General features: G+C 50.7%; 1 protein-coding gene across 1 annotated transcript in view; it reads right to left on the bottom strand.

Annotated features, from left to right (window-relative positions):
- Positions 1-566: 566 nt before the first annotated feature.
- The window catches only part of PWWP2B (PWWP domain containing 2B), a 109,920-nt gene continuing 88,453 nt past the window's right edge, over positions 567-22,033 (bottom strand). Inside the window, exon 3 of the mRNA XM_075107876.1 lies at positions 567-4,274. The gene's annotated coding sequence lies outside the window, so the exon portion shown is untranslated. The remainder of the gene's footprint in view (positions 4,275-22,033) is intronic.

Here is a 22,033-nt window from a genome sequence, read left to right as displayed (position 1 = left end):
GTTCCTGAAAAACAAACAGCTGGGAGAGGGGAGCAGTCAGAGCAGAGTTGTGTTTAGAAGCCATCGCAGCAATGGTGAGCAATTTATCGTACCACTTTCTCAGCTGTATCAGGAGCGCCGTTCCCAGCCCGGCTGTCGGTGCGAGAGCGCAGGCGCCCCCGGTGCCTCCCGGAGCGGTGCACGCTGCTGTCAAGTACCGATATTTGCTGGTTGTCTAAATGTAATGTTGTTAAATAGACACTAGTGTAATGAAGTAATTTGTTTACATCGGAGACAAAGTTAGTTTTAAGGATTGAACTGCCTTCATCTTACCCAAGTAAATATATGGGCACAGCAGGAACTGGTACAAGAGATCGTTATATTTATTAATCCAGAGAGTTGGGGTTGTTCAGCCTGGAGAAGGCTGGGAGGAGGCCCTATTGCGGCCTTCCAGTGCTTAAAGGGGGCTTATAAGGAAGATGGGTGTCGTGGTTTGGCCGGCAGCTCAGCCCCACACAGTCGCTCGCTCACTCCCCACCGGTAGATGGGGGAGAGAATCAGAAGGGTAACGCTCGTGGGTTGGGATAAGAACAGTTTAATAATTAAAATTAAAAGAAACAACAGTAGAAATGCAATGTAAAGGAGAACAACGAGAGGTGCAAAACCCCGGGGGGGTGGGAAAGGGAGGGGAACAAACCACTGAAACAAACCGCACGCACCGCAGCCGCTCGCCGCCCACCAACCTGACGCCGCCCCCGAGCCGCAGCTGCCCCCCCTCAATGTACTGGTCATGGTGTCACATGGTATGGAATGAACCTGCCATTGGCCAGTCGGGGTCAGCCGCCCCCACCATGGCCCTGCCCCTCCCAGCCCCCCCCGCCACGCGGCAGAGCGCGGGAAGCTGAAAAGGCAGCCGCCCCCCACAGTGAGGAGAATTAACCCCTTCTCAGGCAAAACCAGCACAATGGGGGACAGACTTTTCTAACAAGGCCTGATGTGGCAGGACAAGGGGTGATGGCTTTAAACTAAAAGAGGGCAGGTTTAGACTGGATATAAGGAAAAAATATTTTACGATGAGAGTGGTGAAACCCTGGCTAAGGTTGCCCCAAGAGGCGGTCAGTGCCCCATCCCTGGGAACATTCAAGGCCAGGCTGGACGGGGCTCTGAGCAACCTGCTCTGGTTGGGGATGTCCCTGCTCACTGAGGGGGGTTGGACTGGATAGGCTTTAGAGGTCCCTTCCGACTCAAACCATTCTATGATTTTATGATTCTATGATAAATGCATCCAGCAAGTGGACGTGTTTCCTCTCTGAGCTCTTCACGGGGATGCGGACATGACCCTGGCTGAGCCAGGCAGAGATCCTGGCCTTGGCATACATTTTCCCCTCTAAGGCAAACACACAGCAATTTGAGAAGAGAAATTAAGTGTGTTTATGCTGCTGGCAGAAAATACATCACCAGCACTTATGCTCTGATCACACCACTTGTGATGCTGCACATGATAATGTCTTAGAAATACTTGTGAGTTTGGAAAAGTGAGATTACAGCTCTTAGGTCTTGAAGGAAAAGCTGGTAAAGCTGATCCAAATCCATCCAAGTTCAGCCACAGCAAAGAAACAATAAATTAATTTTCTAATGATCTTAAAGCATTAGGTGAACTCCATGGTCTAAGTCACCTTTTGTCCTTTTAGAATGAGCAATACTTGAATTCGAGTATCCTTATCGTACCTTACCTTACCACTTCTGCACCTTTCTTTTTTTAGTTCTCATAGCTGTAAACCAGATTTTATTTAGATGCCACGTCTTCTCAATGTTTTGAACACTCAGGACTTCCAGAAGAAGACGTCAGACTGAAGGCAGGTATTTAAGCACCTTCCACTGCAATTTCTATGCGTTTCTTCTCTGACTGCACCCACCTTCCTTTCTATAATTTACAAAATGATTGTGGAGTCTGAAGAGAGGAAAAGGAGACTAAGGGTTTATTTGGGTTTTGGTCTTGTTTTTATTTTTAACACGGAAGCAACTGAAATAATCTTCCGTGTCCAATTCTGGAGACACACATTACGCCACAGCGCATGCTGCCTTTTGTTAGTGCCGGAGCAGGCTCGTTGTTCCAGTGCTTATTAAAGTTGTCAAAAGCTAATTCAAAAATATTGTAATGTTTCACTATTAATCTTCTGCTTGTTTGTTTTTATTTAAAAGCAGATGCAACATGAAAGCAAATACTCCGTTTCCCAGGCCTCAGGTCAGCGAGGCAAGGCCTAAGCAGCAGCGAGTGTCAGGATCCCCGCAGACGCTGGCATTCAGGACCATGGAATTTTTCACAGGGCATGGCTATCAATACTGCACAATTGGAGCAGGAAACCAGCAGCTCTGGATTACTGACACTGGATGAGCTGCCCTTCGCCCCGTTTGGGAAGGGCGATGCGTCAGCAGGGGCTGTAACCGAGTCCCCCCCAGCCGGCGCCCGTCTTTGCTGCTGGGCTTCTCCAAGCTGCGTACCCCTGGGTAGCGTCCTCCTGAAAGAGGTGCACTTTTTATGATCTGTCACTTTACTGCTGAGTGACCATCAGAGCAATAAACTGCGGGTACCGTAGCTGCCAGCTGTGACCTGTGTGGGAAACCCCTCTCTTAGTCTTGGAAGAGGTGTTTGCACAGCACCTGCTCCGGCTCTGCCTCTTTTGAGGAGAGAGACAGCACCCACCTTCACCCAGTGTTTCCTTCTGCTTCTAGCAGGGAGGGACTACCACTGAAACAGCCTCTTTTTTTTTTTTTTTTTTGATATTTTAAACACCCACTTGGCCTGTACTTGGGAGGTAGAAATAAAAAGCCCTGGTTGCACGGGCAGCAGGGCGTGCATTAACACAGCGATGGGGTGAGGGGTGCCAGAGATGCTTGGAAGGAGCAGCAGCCCCCTTCTTTCTCCTGAGAGGTGCTCGGGTACATTCACATCTTGCAGCGCGGAGGCCACGCCTGGGGCCAGCCCTTTGCTGCAAAGCATGTTTGATTTTGACTGGAGCTGACTTGTGTCCGAGGAGGTCGAGGCCGGACCGTAGACAGAGCGAGGCTGCAGCTGCCTCCAAGGCCAAAGGCTGTGGAAGCCTATCCCTGAATCCAAATCCCTCCTGAAAATTGAGTGTATCAGAAGTTTTAAGTTGAGAGGAAAGCACGCAGCTGAAATAAATATTTAGGGAGATGCAAGAATCATAGAATCATAGAATCATTTAGGTTGGAAAAGACCTTTAAGGTCATCGAGTCCAACCATAAAATACCTGGGACTGTGTTGGCATCAGGACAGGACAAGCCCAAAGCACCCCGAGGCCACAGATCTGGGTGGTGCATTGGGGTGACAGAACCATTCCTGCAGACCCAAACACAGACATCCATCAGGAATGGGGGAGACGGCTCCTTGCTGCCAGCATCCCACTCAGCATCAGCCAACTGCCAAGGCAATCCTGTACCCAAACCCACTCCCGGGCGTCCAAAAGGCAGCAGCGAGGAGCTGCCAGAGCATCAGATATGTTTTTCACAAGCTGCTGCTGGCATCCTGACATTCGGGGAGCTGGTCAAGTAGAACAGTGACCCGCTGGGGACTCCCCAGAGCTGTTCAGCAGCGGTGGTGAGCCAAAGACCGCAGTGTCTCTACTCCTTGTACCTGTTTATCCAAAGTGGAGGAGCAGCCCCTCTGCCGGGGTCTCCTGCCAGCTCTAAGGTTGCAGCTTTTCCATCCAACTTAAACACGGCTGCAGCTTTGCTTAGGCTGTCTGTTGTTTCACTGCATTCCCATCAACCGCCTCACTTTGTGAGAACCGCAGTAAGAAAATATCAGCCAAGATTTCTTTTATTTTCATCTCTGGCCAGCCTAACTGGACGCAGATCCAAATGTCCGGGGCTCACGCCCACAGGGAGGGCTTGGCCCTGGCTCCCCGCAGTGGTGCAACACAGAGGAAATAATATTCATTCCTCAAATGCTGGATTTGTCCAAGCTGTCAGCTGCTTCCTTCCACAGCATTTAAATGTTAGAGATTACATTACAGGATAGCTGCTTATCATAAACGTCCCAGCCAGCATTTGCTGTCGATAGCGGCTCACACAGCATCCACGATGGGAGTGATTACACGACCCAGTGACCAGATGGCTGCGATACCCCGGCCAGCACTTGTCTCCCCTTCGGTACAAGAGCGGTCCCGGAGCCACACGGTCCAGAAGTGGAGGAGGGAACCAGCCACTGCCGGACAGGCGGGCGACTCCTCTTGCCCAGGACAACGGCGTTTCTGCAATCCCACCAGCTCCTGCTGCAGAGAAAAAGGCTAAATTTTAAATAAGGTCATTTACTAGACTAAGGAGAGGCCTATAATTTACATTTGCACCAGACTGTTTTCCCAGTGAGACTGCCTGTTTCACCTCATTATATGGATCGTACCCTTTTATACACAATTTCGCTCAGAAGATTAGAATAGTCGCAGTACCAGCGCTAAATATAAAAACACATTAAGCTCCCAATATCAAGTATATCCGTCAGGACTTCCAAATTAAACTACTCCGTATCTAATGCCCATTGCCAATACAACAAGGGCTCACCAGCTTAATCCCCTTAAACCACAAATGAACACAGAAGCATCGAGAGGCGAAGGGGAATGGAACAACACAAGGGACCAGCTGCAGAGCTGGAGCAGGAGCCTGAGGAATGACCCCATCACAGCCCACAGGTGTTTACAGAAGGTATGTTGGATAGTTGGGGATCTTTGGTCTTGTGAGTATCATCAAGCGGGCAGACGTGGAAATCAGCAAGGGTTGAAGCCGAAGCCAGAGCCAGCCTTTAGGGTGAGGGACCGTCAGCCCTGGTCACCCAGGAGGACTTTGTAAGACTCTTCTCTCCCAGACCTTGCATTTGTTCAGCCTGCTTATCCCTGAGGGAATCTCTGGCCCAGACCTCGGCAGCCACTGCATGCCAGCGGGACCACCACAAGTCATCCCCCAACTAAGGCTGGACGAGAGTCGCGAGCGAGGGCTCTCCTCCCTGAGAACGCTTCCAGAAGAGCGGTCGTGCCTTGCGCCGTGGATGCAGCAACCTGCAGCCAGCAGGGTTCCCTCGCAGCCCCGGGCAGGGGACGCTCTTCGCCCTCCCGCTGCGTGCCAGGTCGATGCTGTGCTGCAGAACGACTGCCTCCGTCAGCCAGCGAAGCAGCGCGGTGATTCACGCCGATCTCCTGCCTCCCTGCACAGGCGGTTCTTCTCGTCGCAGATGGCACAAACTGGTTGTACTCTTGTAAAAACTGGGACTGCTAATTCATGGAGCGCCTTTGGTGTCAATGCCACACAGCTGCAGACTAACAGTCAAAGCCAGGGTCACATTAACCTTTGCTTTGGATGGTCTTGCAGTCCACCAAGTCTGGTTGGGGAGGATATAAACATTCACGTATTAAGTACATATTTTCAGTGAGTCAGGTAAACGCGGCAGCACTGAATAAAAGGACCCAAAGCAGCGCCTGAGGAGCTGCTCTGAGCAATCTCTGCTCTGACATAGTCACGCCGAGTACATAACCACTGAACCCAGGCTGTGCTGGGGCTCGTCACGGAGCCCTGGATGCCAGACACGGCCTGGCCGGCAGCCTGGCCTCCAGCACGCCGAGCGGGCAGGGCAGGCTCAGGCAATCCCCTGGAAGACCTTGCTTCACTCGAAGCAGATGATTTTCTGAACTGCTCTGCTACCTGAAAATACCTCCACAAGACCATAATTCAACTTTGTTTGCAGTGTGCTGTGACGACGACTTTAAAATGAGAGCGCCTTGCAAAATAAACCTGGAGTGCTGCTCCAGTGTTGTTTTAAAACATAATAAATTTGCAAACAGAAGACTTGACAGAGAGGAATTAAAATGGGATATATTTTTTTTTTGGCACCTAAGTCACAGCCAATTTAAATTAGGTAACTGAATATCTATAAATTGTCTATTTAGGTCAGCTTCTATTGCAACCTCGGCCTGAAATGCCCCAGCAACTAAGCATTCTTCAGAGAAGGTCTTTTAAATCCCTTGTTCCCACGTAGTACTTCAAAATGATAATAATTCACTTAATCCTCACAATTGACTTGAGGTTTTCCAGAAAGTGCTGCGACTTCAAATACATTTCTCAGGAATGCAAGCCTCTACGTATGGAAGGATTTTTCTGAACACCATAAAATCTCCGTAACACAGTAATACAGTTGCATAATGCTATAAACAGTGGCTCCAAAAGGGCATTTGTGTTTATTTTTCATAGATCTGTGAAATAACAGAATTTAACTAAGAAAAACAACTCTGTTAAAATAAACCTGCCCTCTCACTTACTCATAAATTGACAGAGCTGTGTCCCAGTTCACGTTTGCCTGTTGAGGCCTTTCCCACCGCCCACCTAACCCCCCCGCAGCTCATGCCGATGCCGTCCCTCTGTGCCTGCGCCCGGCACAGCCAAACCAAACCGCCTGCCGCTGCTGAGCACGGCTGCCCTCCCCAGCCTGGCCCCCCCCAGCCTCCCCTCTGGCTCTCCCGGGCTCCTCAGCTTATCCCCCCAAGAGCACCCTCAGCTTTTGGGAGGGTGTCCCCGTCCCTGCCCTGGGCTGCAGTCACTGCTGCGCCTCCTTGGCTCCCACCTCCCTTCCTGGGCTGCTCACTGTGTAAGAGCGGGGAACTGTGCTAGCTGAAGAATAACAAAACACAGCAATAACCCAAATTTCTTGCCTTTGTTTTTTTTAGGCTGAGCTGCTTCCCAAGTACAACTGGCAGAAGAGTTGTATTGTCATGAGCCAAAGGGCAGGGGTAAGCAGCCAGGGACGAGAAGGTGGAGGAATATTTTAACTGGCAGTTTAACTGGCCAGATAAGTGACTGCAAACACAGAGGCTGTGAGTTCCCAGAAGCAACAGATGCCCTTTCTTCCCTGTGAATCCTGAAGGCCCCAGAGCGCTCTGGGGCTTGTCTGGGTCCTGCCAACTCATCGCTGTTACTTCAGTTTGCATGCTTTCATTCCAAGAGTATTTCCTACAAGTACCATATCTTGATAAACCCCATTTAGCTGACATTTTCCGAAGACAGCCGCCTGCTTGGGTGTTACATGGCTTTCCTGCTCCGTGCGATCTCTTCCAGCCCCATAAGTCACTTCTTGGCAAAGCACATTACTGGGGGAGCATGTTCCTGGTGAAGCAAGACCACCCCTGTGTGAAGGCTTCACATCTGGGCAGTGCTCCCGTGGTGGATGCCACCTGGCTTCATCGTGATGAAGCAGAAAGTGAAAATGCCTTCACATAACAGATCTCTGACACTTCCCACGGTGACTTCCCACCTCCCCTCCTTAGTTCAATGCAGGGAAGAGTCCCGTGGTGAGAAATCCTCCCCCCCACAGGGGCCATGCTGCACCCAGCACTGGTGCTGTGGCTTTTGGGGACGTTCACCCGCAGTGCAGGGGCCAGCAGCACCCCTCCACCCCCACCCATGGGGACTCGGACAGGACAGCAGTAAGTACGCAACAGTAAGAAAAGAGATTTTGAAAAAACTGTTTAAAGGATGGTGAGGAATTTCAGCCAGCTCTGAGAGCACACAGCTGCTCCCATGCGAGGATCTCCACATTGGGGTGACCAGCACTGGCCACGCTTCAACCCAGCTGCCCCAGAAACCTAACGGGGACAATGTACTCAGGGGCTGCTTCTGCAGGGAAGAGGATGGGAGGGATGGGCTAGCCCAAGGCAAGTGGGGTGCCTGTGAGACAGGGGCAAAAGAGCCTAATGTGCACAGGTGAGGAAAATACCCCCCAGCCCCACCCCAGGGGCAGCCTGGGGGCCACCGAGAGACAGATCGGTGTGGCAAAGCCTGTGTCACGGAAGCAGGTTTCCAGCGCCCCGGGAAGCAGAAGGGTAAGGATGTCTGCCCTGAGAAAGACACTAATTGAGCAAAAACTTATTGAGATCAATACTCCGGAGGACATTTCTACGAGGTGGTAGGAGCTAATTAACTCTCCTGTGCAGTCTGAAATCCTGCTGCGACCATGACCCTCTCTGCCATGTTCAGGCTCCTGCTCCTCTCCTCTTTCAAAATAATGCCTTTTGTCAGCAGCAGTTAAAACAGGAATTAAAAGCACCCCAGGGTCGTGCTGACAGACACGTACACGTAAAGGTCACTGTGGTGCCTGGACCTGCCTCTCCTTTTAGTGGTAAAACCTGCAATAGTAAAGCTTTGTAACAGAGAGCAATGCCCACCAGTGCCAGCATGGGAGACCTGGCGATGCAAACCCCACTCCCACGTACCCTGTCGCTGTGCCTGGTGACGAGACACGTTGCACTGGGAAGATGCAACATGGGGGAAGCCCACCATTCAACACCAGCATGCTGCAAGAAATGGTTACTGGCAACAGAAACCAGGAAACAAGGACAAAAAGGAGCCCAAAGAGCTCATACTGAAAAGATGCATCTTCCTCCCTGATGTGGCCGCAGGGTCCACCGCTCCAGTCAACGCTTGCGTGTTGCCCGCATTCAACGTTGTCCAGCTCAGGCTGAAAACCAGCTTTGCTCTGTAATTTGAGAATGTAAAGTAGCAAGTTCACACATGCTAACTTGAGTTCAAAGATCTGCAGACACCATGGCTGGAACCCCGTGCCAGCAGCATGGGGGGAGATGCTGTGGGGCACCGCAGGCTGCGCGGCAGGAGGCAGGCAGGCGTACAGACTCCCTGCTCCAAGGGAGATGTCTTTCAACATCGGTTTTTATAGTGCTTGACTAGTCATGCTTCATTTGCACTTTTATTTATTCCATATGCCGTTTCTCTGTATTTCTGCAATGTTACTGAACACAATGTTGTTTTCTTTGTTTAAACAGCAGATGCAAGGCCCGTTTCAGCTAAGTCACCAGGCATCAACACCACAGCATTTACGAGATGGCAGCAGACGTCACGGCCTTATTAGTCTGGCAGCAAAAGCACTGTCCAAAAGCAAACAGCACACCCAATACATGGGTGCAAAGCCTCAAAGCTCATTCAGCATCACCAGGGTTGAGGGAGGTGATTTTTGGGCAGGGTAAAACGTTTACTTGAAAGGTACAAGATTGTACATGAGAGAAAAGGGGTTGGAAATGTGGAAGTTTAAAGCCAAAAATAACTGTGAAGTTTACAAAACTGATTATTGCAGGGTGAGACTCTCGTTCTTGACAGAGCAGGGCAGGATCCCTGAGGCCTCGGTTCTGCCCACAGGCTCCCGGGCCACGACAACAGTTGTGTTCTCTCGCAACTCAGCTACATATTGACTTAGAGCTGTGCAGGGGGAAAGAATTTTACTGTGTTGTCTTTCGGGGGTCTGGTACAGCTAAATTCACCTTATTTTTCCCATGAGCAGTGTGGAAAAGCCAGCAAATAAATGCAAGGGAAGACAGGGCTTGTACTTGCAGAGAAATATCTGGTGGATTCTGGCTGGTACCTCACCAACACTGCTCCGGGATGCTACAGATATAGTTTTTCAAATTATTTGAAGTTATTCCAGACCCATTCTTTTGATGAGAAAGGAACCCGATTATACCTAATAGCAATTATGAATAATACTGCTTTTGTTTTCAATGTAATTTGCAAGTACTCTATCAAAAAAGCACGCTCTGTTTGGCTCTGCTCCTGTTCACGTGGTGCAGATCCCACAAAGCTCCGCAGCCACCCTCACAGGCTTTGGCACACTGAGCCTGGAAGACACACAGGAACTAAAACACAAAGCCTCGTCACCCGGGATTTAGTCTCATTTCTGTCCTGATAAAATGCTTTTAATCCTCAGTTTTTGCAGTACCCTGACGAGACACGTCCATGCAGCGCCTCCGTTGTTTCAGCATCCCCCTGAGGTGGGCAGCCGCCCCCCCGCCTGCCGCGAAGCGGTGCCGCCGCCGGGTGTGCACGTCCATAAGTGGGACCGGGGAGCGCGCGGCTCCGTCTCGCCGACAGCTCCATCTGCTGCGCGGCTCCCCGGCAGCAGGGCCTGCGCTGCTGCAAAGCGCTCCCACGCCACGGGGCACGCAGCGGCTCTGGCTGGCCGCGCTGGGAGCTGAGCAGCGGGGCTGAGCGGCCCTCGGGGCCGCCGGTCCCCACCGCGAGACCTGCCGGGCTCTGCACTGGGACTGGCGGGTCTGACCCCACCACGATAAAAAAGTGATTCCCGTACTGGCAAATAGATGCTGGGGGTTTTGGTTGTGGTTTTGGGGTTATTTTATCTCTTTTTTACACTTTGTTTTCAGCGTACCCCTACCTCATCTTCTATTTCCACCTCTGCAGGTGAGACGGCTTTTTTTAAGCCTTTTGCTCTCCCTGGATGTTCTGCATCTTACTGATGTACTCAAGGACACCGGGACCTGGAAGAGTCACAAACACCACAGGAAGAAAGACGAAAAGAGAAGCACAGCCTGAGAGGTGAGATTAACACCCCTGACACATGTGGGATCACAAACAACAACTAGATATATTTTTTTCACAGCTTCCGTTGCCTTGTAGTGTGAGGAGCTGCTGCCAGACATGCAGCCCCATGCACAAGCACAGGCAGCCAGGGCTGGACTGCCAAACAGGTTCATGGGGTGTCAGGGAAGCCCCACGGCCACACACCAAACCTCAGTTCCCGCTGGGTCAGTGAGAACCCAGCAAGCAGCAGGGAAATAAGAGACTTGCCTTAAGTGCCTAAACCAGCACTGCCTTTCAAGGGTCTGTTGGCAAAGCAAACAAGCACCCAGCAGCTACCACTGCCTAGAGACACCCAAACCCCTTGTTTTTCACTTGGGGCATTTAATGCCCCACATGGACAAGCCCCAGAGGAGCTGTAGGGCTGGTGGGTCTGGAGACCATCTTACACCCAGGAGATATAACAGTTTGATTCTCATTCTGCAGAGGATGAACTTAAACCCTACTCACTGTGGAAACAAGAGCATTAAACACCAGCATTTCCTTCACAGGTCATATTAAAGAAAGACAAGACACCCCTACCTGAACCTGCACCTCCCAGAGGAGCAAAGTCCTCCCTACAGCCCTAAGGGCAGCCCTTGTGGGACAGGTTTTAAGACTCCTGGGGAGTGATGGTGGTGTTATTGGTTAAGGGCGGGCAGCTGCTGGCTGGGGATTTAGGGGATGCTTGGGAGCAGGCGAAAGGGGTTGGGGTCTCTGTGCCCTGCAGAGGTGGTATGGACGCTGGGGTGGGCTGCGTTTCATGTCCAAGACCTGGCACTGAAAAGCCAGAGGATGCTCTAAGGTGTGCCAGTCTTTCATTAGATCTGCACTTAAGTTCCTGTCAATTTTCTAAACTAAACTTTAATGGAGGACTTTGCTTCTTTTCCTGTGAGATACTGAGTCACAGGCATTACATCCCTCCCCAATACACTGCAGTTCCCCAGCAGGGATAAACTTTTTATTGTTTATCTGCTCAAAAACAGATCACCAACTCCTAAAAATAGGGCAGCAATTCCATTAGTCCTTAACTGGTTTTATTTTTTTTTCTGCCATTCAAACTAATTAGAGTTACACAGTGATGTCTCACTTGCTCATTTTAATGAGGATTTTGATTTAGGTAACCAGCAGCAGGCATTAGGAGCCTGTCTATGTGCACTTCTGCCACACGCTGGGGCTCCCCTGGGTCCAAGGGCATGCGGCAGGTCCAAATCCCCTGGCTGTGCTGCCCTGCAGCAGCACGGCTTTGCACGCCCTGTGCCCCCAACACCCACCCTGCGTGGCACCGCATCGCTTCTCCCTCCGCCTCCACCCGCATCACGCTGGGGCAGCCTTAAATAAGACGGCAGCTGTTGGTCCGGGTGGGCAGGAGGGGGCTGCCCGCTCTGCTGCCGCGTCTGAGGACATCATCTTCATCCTGTAGACCTGGCAAGGCGGTGCATGGCCCCAGGCAGCCTGGCTGGTTTGGTTACCCCCCTATTCCTCAGCCCCCTTCCAGGCCAGAACCCCAGCCAGCCTTGCTACTGACTCTCACCAGTGTTTTAATTTCAGTAATTGAGCTGTTTGTCTACATTTCACTGTCTTACCCCACTGGGGAAAAAAATGGATTATTCACAGGCAGGGCAATTCTGATGATTGCATTTATTCTTCATCCAAAATCAGAAATCAATGAACATCCTCAGTGCTTCCTAAGAGAGTAAAAATCCTTTCTGCCCAGCTGCTCTGAACTGTTTCCTCTGGGCGCAGCTCAGAGCTGGGCTCGGCTCTGCCTCGTGCCTGGGTTCCCATTGCCGCTCTCTGAACCTGCCAGATGCCTCCAGCAGCCCCAAATCCAAACAAAGGGGAAAAAAGGTGACCAAAAATGTCCTTCACTTGCTCTCCCCACCAGCAGCTGGGGCACGGTCCCTCAAGCACCAGCCAAGAAGGACCTTCATGAAGCCAAATGCACCTTCCCTGGAGGAAGGGAGGGATGTGGCGAGACAGAGACCCAAGCAATTTTGGGGGGCTTAGGTCACAGAGGGCTGAAGTGGGGGCCCGGTGCCAAGCTGAGAGCTGTGGCACGATCTGCCACTCCTTGCAATGGAGTCAAGTACCTGAGCAGGAAAAATACGTGTCCAGCAATTGTTTTTCCTCTTCCTAGCACTGGAAACCTTAAATTGTACAGAAGTATTTAAAAATAATGCACTCCAAACAAGGGGGAGAAAGGCTGATAGTCATATATTACACAGGGCTGAACGGACACGGGGACCACTTGCACCAACCTGCAAGAGAATTAGCATTTGTAATTTGCCTCTTAGAAATCCCGGTTTACCTTCACCCTCTATCTGAGTTCACTGACATCATAGTTATTAGATAGATCATTTTTATGGATTATGTCTCGCAAGGGCAACATTTTAATGAATAGTAGAATTAAATGTTTGCCAGGATTTTTTTTAAATAAATGATCGATTACCGCTGGTCGCATCCATCACATTTATTAGCTACCTTCTAGAAACATTTTTCATAACTTGCAAATTGAAATGAGGTTGAAGTTGGATTTTATTTCTTCTTCATTTGCCCATAGTATATATAGTACTTACAGATAAAACACCGAGATCAGTGGGGCTTTTTGCATAAGTCTTTTTATGACACCGGATAAAATTCTGCGTGTGCAGAATAGTGAAAAATATTTTTCAAAAAATTAGTAAAAATATGTATGTCATTTTTCAAAATGCCTGGAGAACTGTGACCTGGCAGACAAGATTTCTTATTCTCAAGGCCATCATGAGACTACCTGATATGCATTTACTATTAATAATGCCCAACTACAAGGTTAGATTGAGTGGTGAGGTTTTGTCATGTCACCCATACTATTATTGCTTTAGCTTTAGCAAAATGGAGTCAAAAATACCATAAATCTCATTTTCCTAATGTTGGAAAATCAGCTTTATAGGATATTAGAAATTAGATGTAGAACACAAGTTGTGGCATCTTCTGTAGAGTTAAAGGCAGACAGGGTTTATGGGACTTAAACCAGGCTCAGAAACAAGCCGAAACCAACCACACCAAACGCGCCCAAGTCATCTCTTTCCAAGCAGTCCAAGCACACCGACGTGCGAGCGGCGCGCGGTGTCACTGCCGTAACGTCACGAGCGCCAGAAAGGTGCCGAGGTGTCCTCAGTCCCAGCGACACCTTGGGCCACCCCTAAAGCTTGTGGTGGCCGGTGTGAAACGCCTGCCTGGAGACCAGACACTGTCGCCCGAGGCGATGCCAAAGCGAGAGGTGCTGGAGCAGGCGAGTCCCGCGGGGCCCGGGAGGGGACATGGCACGCAGGGACCGGGGCCACGGGTGTCAGCTGCCGGCTCCCAGGGCCCGGGTGCTCTGCAGGGGTCGGTGCTCCTGGCTGAATGATGGTGAAAGGGTGTGGTGGCTCGTATCTAGCCATTCATCGTTTTCCCAGGAAACTGTCATGAGGTTATTTTACAACTTTTCAAGCAGGATTGGCATCTGGATTCAGCTTCGGAAGGCTTCCTCTGGCTTGTCGTAAGGTGAAGTTAGAAAGCAAAAAGAAACCTGAGGCTGTAAGAGACCCTGGAGGATAACAATGAGTGTTTGTCGGCAGCTGGGAGGCAGGTACGATGCTCACTGCGATGGGGACTGCCACCAAGCACCGGGCGGACCCCGCACGCTGCCCCCGGGAGCACCGGCATGCACGGCCGCAGGCTGCTCCACCGCCGGCACCACTGAAACGCCAAGGAGGACTCCTTCCCTCTTGCTTTTGGGAGAGCAGAAGCTTACGGCGCTGGCAGTACCGCGGGTGCTCCCGGGTGGGGAGGAAGCCCACGGGTATTTATGCAGGTTTCTGAGGAGCGCTGACACCCGTCCCTGGGGAGCGGGGGCGAGGGGATGAGTGCCATGGTCCCTGCCCTGTCCTGTGGGGGCAAGGCAATAAAGTGGCAGAAAAAAACGACAGGAATTTCCTCTTTTACTTTTCCCACCCCTTAATAAGTCAGGCCTGTCAGATGCCACTGGCTGTGAGCTTGACTCATCTGTAACGCTGCCTTTGGGGATCCTCTGGGGCTGCAGAGAGGATTGATGAGCTGGACCACAGCTTTCCAGTCTGGTGACTGCGACGTCCTTAACATCCACACATATGGAAAGAGCCTTTTTCATGTCATGAGTTCATGAACATCCTTCTGATGGCATTCGTTGCCTTTTTTCCCGAACTTTAAAGCCCAAAACTACCCAAGAGGTTCACTTTCTCACGCACTTTTTAAAAAATGCCTTTTGAAATACTTCTAGTACATTCTTGTACTCATCCTTCTATCCCCAAAAGAAAGTGAAACAAACCTAAAGACATCTTTGCTAATAAGAATAATGTATCTCCCCCTGCTGCAGTTTAAATGGGGTTTTAGGACGATGCCAGCAGCAGCGGTTGAAGGCAAGCAACCCCTCCTGAGCTGATGCCGCAGGTGGCTGGGAGCTGCGCCCTCCTTCGCCGGGGCAGGAGCGTGTCGTGACCAGCAGCACGTCTGCGGCGGGGCTGAAGGGAAAGGGCCATTTTGATTTTCACTGGGGATCTCAGTTTTGGGGAACACTAAATATTACAGCCATAAAAGAAGAGGAGAGTGTGTAACTGGGGAAAAATTCCTGCTCCCAAGAATGTCAGAAACAGCTTGTCTGTAGGAAAGGGTCCTCTTACCAATCGCTGAGTTACTTTGGGCTGGTTTGTGCAGAATACAATAACTGCTTATGCATGTGATCTTTTTTCTGCTGAAATCTGAGTACCAGTCCCACTTGCATATAGATTTTAAAAAAAAACATTATTAAGAAGAAAACAATTTTAAATTATCACCATTTGGAGTCGCATTTCAAGGCAGGGGCCTTTTCCAAAGTTTTATTTATGTACTGAAAATGTCCTGCTCCGATACCGGCATACATGTGAAAGTTGCTTAGTTGCACCATCACAAAATCATATGTGTTTGTGTGTTTTAAACAACACTTTCTACGTTGAAACATAACTCCTTCATGCTCCTAATCTTTCCCTGTCTGCATCAAAGACTTCCCTACACAGATTTGCTCTTAGCAGTGGAAAATTACCATCGGGAGGTTTTAGTAGCAAACAGCAGAGGATGTGACCTGCGACAGCATGCTGTGGGTTGTGTTGCAATGTTACTGGAAATTTTAAAGAAAAAAATGACACCGTTGTGAGTCAATGAAATACAGTCACGGCAGAGCACTGACCCCGAGCTTGGTTCCTGCCTATGACGCCGCAAGCCCCGAGCTCAGGGCACCGTCGCCGACCCAGCCAGCCCTTGGCTGCTCCCTTCCCCGTCTGCCACGCGAGCTCTGCGTCTTTGGGAAATAGGTAAAAGCTGGATTTTAACGGGCAGCTGATCCCTGAAGAAGAGGGCTGCCCTTCTCCCATCGCCCCCTCCCCGTGTCTGGCTTTCCACCCGTCCCTGCCCGGTTGCACCCCTTGTCCCCCGGCAGAGCTCCGTCCCCCCGAGCCCAGCGATGGGGGCTGTCGCCCTGCTCCTCCCCAGCCACGGCAGCCTGCCTGACCCCGCGCCGGCTCTCCGCCGCCGCCGCGCACGCTTCGCCAGGGAGTGGCTCTGTGCTCGCTCAGAGAACGGGGTTTATGGGGGTCTCATTTCATGGGAGTTACTTTTACAGCTTCCCTAACCACCCTGCACGCTCTGGTGGCCAGAGAAATGTGTTTCGTTAGTCCATGTCAATAAACCACAGTGGACTATTCCAGTGGTATGTATATATAACTCTCTCTCTATATCTCTCTCACATCACAGTTGGGGAAATAGCTATTTTACTCCTGATTCAGTAGGTTATTCACAGGCTCCGGCGAGCCCCTTTTTGCAGCAGTATTTGCAGCTATTTCAGTGCATGGTGTCTTATACTTGCAGCAGCCCTGAAACGTGCACGCTCTATACCCTTGTGAGAAATCTGCATCTCTGCCAGCATTCTGCATCCCATCCAGGAACAGATTTTGAACAGGCTCACATTTCATTGAAAGGGTCCAAGAAATTTAGATTCACACCTTCTTTACCATGTGCTACTTACAAACATCTGCATTTTGTAATCACATAGGTAAGAAATAACATGATAACGAATGGAAGAGATCACATCTGCTAGAGACTGGAGGTGATTTTTCTTAGACAAATATTTCCAAATTGGTTGTGAAAGGAGATTAAAGGAAAAGTCAGTGCAACAGCATGATAAATTATTTTCTAAAAAAGGAGGCAGTCAACAACGATGATATAAAACGTGGCTTGAAAGCATGTAGCTCCATCCCAAAATTGTTTTCTAACATGCGAGCAATTGCCATGTTAGCCACAAGAAAGTCACGTTTTGATGAACGGGAGGGAGCCAAGAGCCAGCACTTGGCTGGGAGCTGGTTGATGCAGAGCTGAATGCTATGGTAGAGAGTAAAAATGGAGGACTTTCAAGGGCCGAGTTGCAGCTATTTTTTTTTCTGAGTATGAGCTGAATTAGTGGGAAGCAAAAGTTGAGGTGTGGCACCGTGTTACAGCGGTGCACAGCAAACGCGCCCCAGCCCCACCAAGCTCACGGTCGAAACTCCCGCAAACCCCTGGGGCGGCTGGAGCCAGGACTGCATGGCAGCTGGGGAAACTGTCTTCTTCCCATTTTATAGCTGAGAAAGAAATGTCATTAAATAAATGAGTAATCTAAAATTATAGGGGAGGGTTTTGGCAAAGCAATTTTGTCCAGGTACTTTGAGTCCCAAGCCTAATATTTTATTACTAAATAATTTTGTCTCAGGTGAGATGGAATTATTTCTATGAGGAAGGTTTTCACCATGTGTAGAGCCCTTTTTAGGACTGACACTTAATACAAGCAGTGATTATTCTTCAGTTTACTTGGTGAACAGATGCTGGCTCCAGGTTGCAGCTCCTGCCCCCGTCACACATTGCTGGGGGCTGTTTTGAAGCACCACGAGGGATAATTCTGAAGAAGTGAGCACAAACTGGAGAAAGGTGATCTGCGCTGTGTTACAGGGAGGGGTCTTCCATCGTCAGAAACGCTCCAGCTCCCTGAAATACGGACAAAGAAGTGGCGGGCAAGCAAGCCCTGATTTCTGCTGCTTCTCTTTCAAATCTGCTGAGCCCTTGGAACAAGCCTCCCTGCATCCTTCCCCAGGAGCTCATGTTCCTTACCGCGGGCTGCTCGCTTTGTTTGGCAGGTGCACTAACGTGTTGGCTGTTTCTACCTGTGGGCCGGCAGCGTATGCGCCATTGCCAGCCGGCGTCTGAATTTTGCCTCGCTATATTGGCCTCTAATGGGCAGTGTTATTTTAATGAATTACATTTTTGTGCAAGCAGACCTTCCTGGAGGCTGTTCCCGGATCTGCACTGCGCAGCTGGCTCGCATTATTGACCATTTACACCTTTTGCATCATTAATAGTGCTGCAGGAATCCCACTCACAGGAGTCGGGGAGTGCTCTCAGAGCGCAGGGCCTGCCACATGCTGCTACAGCTAAGGAAGAAAATGCTGTGCCGATTCAGGCGCTGCAACTTGCAAACCCACTCGCCCTCTCTGGGCGCGAGGTCGTTCCCGCGGTTCGAGTTGTTAAAATTAGCTCCAGACCTTGCACAAGGCTGACTTTCCAACATCACGTAAGCGCAGCTTGCAAAGAAGGCCTTTTGGAGACATTTGAGATAATGCTGGCAGCTGTGGGACCCCTGGAGAGGGCAGGAATGGTATTTTAATTAATTTAAATAATTAATGTTAAATAAAATAATTAATGGTAATAAAATAATTAATGGTAATTTAATTAATTAAATAACATGAAAAACAAGGGTTTTATCTGGAAAAAAAACCCGTCATCCCTCATCAAGCTAGAACAAAGGTTGGAGGCAGGAGCTGGTCCTGGGACGCGGCTTTCTGAAGGACGGGGCAGCACCCACAGCCCCGGCAGAAGCGCGCTCTCCCACGTGGGCAGCAGGCATGCTCCTTCCAGCAGCGATGGCCCCACGTCGTCCCCGTGGGCCAGCGACCACCATCAGCAGCAGAAAGCCAGTGCCTGCAGGAGGGGAGGGCAGGCGAAGGCAGGGGCTGGGGGGCTGGCGCTGCCGAACGCCGTGCCTTGGCCAGCTGGGCACCAGGAGGCTCGGTGACCCCCAGGCAGCTGCACGCGGGGGGTCTCTCTGACCACCCAGGAGCTGCTGGTGCCAGTGTCTGTGCTGCCGGTGTGGTCAGCAAGCGCCTCTGAAACCAGCATGGGCTAACTCTGTCAAAACTAAGGCCTGTTATCACAGCTAAAAAAAGTCCTTTGCTAACTTCCAAACTTGGTATATAAGCACGCAGCTGCATTTCTGGTTTTCATTTGAAATACTACATGGAGTTTTGCTAAAGCTCTGTAGTACTGCATGTCAGAGGAACGTGAAATAATGCACATGCTTTTAAAATCAAAGGCACAGCGATCAGAAAGTGTGCGATTGCTTGCCGTGCCACTGCAACAGGCGAGCCTCCTTCCCGGAGGCATCCTTGCAGCAGAAACTGCTATGGATTTAAATCCCACCATTGCTGCTCTCAAACACTTTGAAGTTTATTTTTGTTTCCCTGGGTTTCCCAAAATAGGAAACACCTATTATAAACCTAGCTGTGAGTACGTGGGCAGGGAAGGGGTCTGTACAGCACAGAGCGCTTGTCCTGAGCTGCACAGCATAACTTGGCTTCGGTGGGGGAGGGTGGGGTTGGGATGGAGACACATTTAGCAGGTTTTCAGTCTCTCATTCTTCTGCAAAAGCTCATTTTTAATTATCTGCTCTACCCTGTAGCTGCTAGACTCATGCTTCAAGAAGAGAAAAGGGGGGTCTCCCAAGGGACTTATTCCTGCTCCTACTTCATTGTCCAGAGCAAACAAAACAATGGCGATGAAGACACTCGTGTAAAAACCAGTTCTACCTCTAGGCCCAGACTAGATGCTCCTGCCTAGATGTAGCCCCGAGAAGCATTGCTGAATTTTTGCATGGAGGAAGTGTTGGCTTAGTAAATGCAGCTATATGCACCACTTTCAGTCTCTGCATTTTTGAGATGTTGGTAACCATCTTGTAGTGTTGAGTAAACAGCCTCAGGCAGAGCCAAGGCAAATCCCAGCCTTGAGCTTATCTGCGCCTCGCTCTACCCCTTCCTGTGGGGCGGCAAGTGGGGTGAGCACCGGAGCCCTCACTGCCTGCTCCCTGTGCTGGTCCCTCAAGCATCCCTCTCCCCGCATGCCGTGAACTCATCCCACCCCTGGTCCCTGCTGAAGGTGAACCAGACCCCCCCCTCCTCCTTAGCCAGAGCCCTGCATCCCATCCATGGGCAGGTGTTTGTTTATTGAAAAGTTTATGCTCACTCTCTCTGGAAGCTTCATTAATTCCAGTCTTCAGCAAAGTGTGCCAAGGGTAATTACAGTTATTAACCTGCTGAATGATTAACAGATTATTGCTGCTGACTGATTCTCCTGGAGTCCCAGCTGACCCTTGCTCTGAGCGGGTGGAGCACATCCACACCTTGAGCAGAGCCTTCCCACGCTGCGGATGTGACGGGTGGCACGGTGCCGCTGGCACTGCCTCGGTCCCCTCTCACATCCAGGTGCTCCTCCCCGCTTCCACCAGTGCTCACAGCTAGCCGTTATTTAAGCACGAGGAGGTTTGCTGCCAGCGGCATCACTAAATTTAGTCTGCCAGGAGACAGAAGCAGCGGTTTGCTGCTCTGACTTCAGAAGCATCTTGCTTCGTCACATGCTCTCAGGAGGCCAGTAGAAACAGACTGCAGGCAACTATACTCTGATGCAATGAACCATCTTTTGTCTGACCAGTTGCCCTCGGCTGCCGTGAAATGTGTTACCAGCAACTGAGAAATGAAAAAATACAATTAGACAGGAAAAAGATGTTGGGAGCTTTGCTTTTCTAAGGGCTTTAGGCATCGCTCTGCCAAAGGGAATGAACTGATAACCTAGTTCACAAACCAGCCCTTCCATAAGCATCCAGCCCTGGCCAACATTTGGGGAGAACTGAGGTTACCAGCCAGCAGCACAGGTTACCTGCTCCAGCCCGCTTTCCACCTGGGAAGGGGTTTTACTCTTGCTGCTACAAGTCCCCGGGTTTGCGGCTGAGGGGCAGCCTGTGCCGTGCTCCCGCGGGAGCCGCCGTGGGACGGGTGGCATGGACCCACTGCTCCTCCTGCAAACAGCGAGGGACGAAGTCACCCTCCTCACTTCACCCCTGCTGCCCTGCCCCTGGGACGTTCTCGGCTCTCTTTTGCCTGTCGCTGCTCCTCGCCAGGAGGTGCCTGCGTGCCGTGAGCCCACCGCTGGCCTGCGGGACCCCCCAAATGTGACAGAGACAGCGGGCTGCGTGGGGCAGAGGCATGCAGACAGACACAATCCAGACCTGGGCATAGACATCCAGCAGGCAGGAGCCTGCAAGTGCTCAGAGCAGAGGTGGCCAAAGCACAGGCCAAAATTTCAACAAAAGGGGTAGAAAAGATGTATTTTAGAACTGTATTTGTTCTTCCTCTGAAAGATGTAGCAAGAGCCCAGGTAAATGCTGAGGAGAGGTACCGAACAGCTTTTTTGAGCATGAAGCACAGCAGCTCTGTAAGCACACCAAGCAAAAGAAAGTGGGGTTTTTTTCTTCCCCATTTTCCTTGCATCCCAGCAGCTTGATCTCACCTCCCTCTGAGTACCATACGTTGACAGTGTTTAGACTCCAGGAACACAACTTTTTCAGCTCCAAAGCTAATGTTTTCTCTTGCTTCAGAGCGATGTGCTTCATTGTATAAACCATTTTCTCATTTTGCAAATTCCCTTTGTATTTTTAGAAGCTTTAATTTAGTCCTCAGACAGAAATGACCCTGTGGCAGAACCCACACTGCCATTTACGCTGATACGTACAATTTCAAAGCAGGCCATGCAACCGGTCCCTGCTGCCGAGGGTGGCACCCACGTAGCTGTGATGGCTCATGCCTCTGCGCCCTGGGTGCCGGCGTGCTGGGTGCTCACTGGGATGTGAGGGGCAACAACAACTCACCATCGGGGAAGAGCTTCTCCTTCTCATCCACCAGTTTCAGGCTATCGGTAGAGAGGGAGCTCACTCGCCCGGCTGGGCTGCAGCCCGCCGGGGGGTGGGAGCTGCTCCCCAGGGGTTCGGGGGCCGGTGGGTGTCAGCGCAGACCCGCACCATCAGCCGGGAGATGCTCCCAGCTGTGGCAGCGCCCTGCTCCAGTGCCCTCCGCCCAGCAGCAGCCACCGCGCTCGGTCCTGCCCGCTGTGCTGCTGCGGCAGTCATGGGCACCAGGGCCATGCCCAGATTTAGCTCCTGATAAACAAGTACTTTTACCTCCTGATGGTCTTTAGCACAGCGCGCTGGAAAGCATTTGCACTACTGAAACAACACAAGTAGCCATTAAAAAAAAACCCAAAATTTCCTACCCAAATTTTGCAGCTGTCCTGTGGCTAAGAAATTACAATCTGCCTATAACAAAATCAAAAGGACAAACTTTCTCAGCGCCCCCACCTTCTTCCAGCCCACAGCCTTAACAGCAGGTTTCAGCTGGCCAACACTAAAGCCAAGGAGGTCAACTGGAGACAAAAAAAAAAATTTAAAAGCTTTCCTTCCTGGGCTTAA

Source organism: Phalacrocorax aristotelis, chromosome 12 (genome assembly GCF_949628215.1).
Source record: "Phalacrocorax aristotelis chromosome 12, bGulAri2.1, whole genome shotgun sequence".
NCBI classification, from domain to species: domain Eukaryota; kingdom Metazoa; phylum Chordata; class Aves; order Suliformes; family Phalacrocoracidae; genus Phalacrocorax; species Phalacrocorax aristotelis.
The sequence above is the reverse complement of the archived record's forward strand: the minus strand, read 5'-3'. Positions and strand labels throughout refer to the sequence as shown.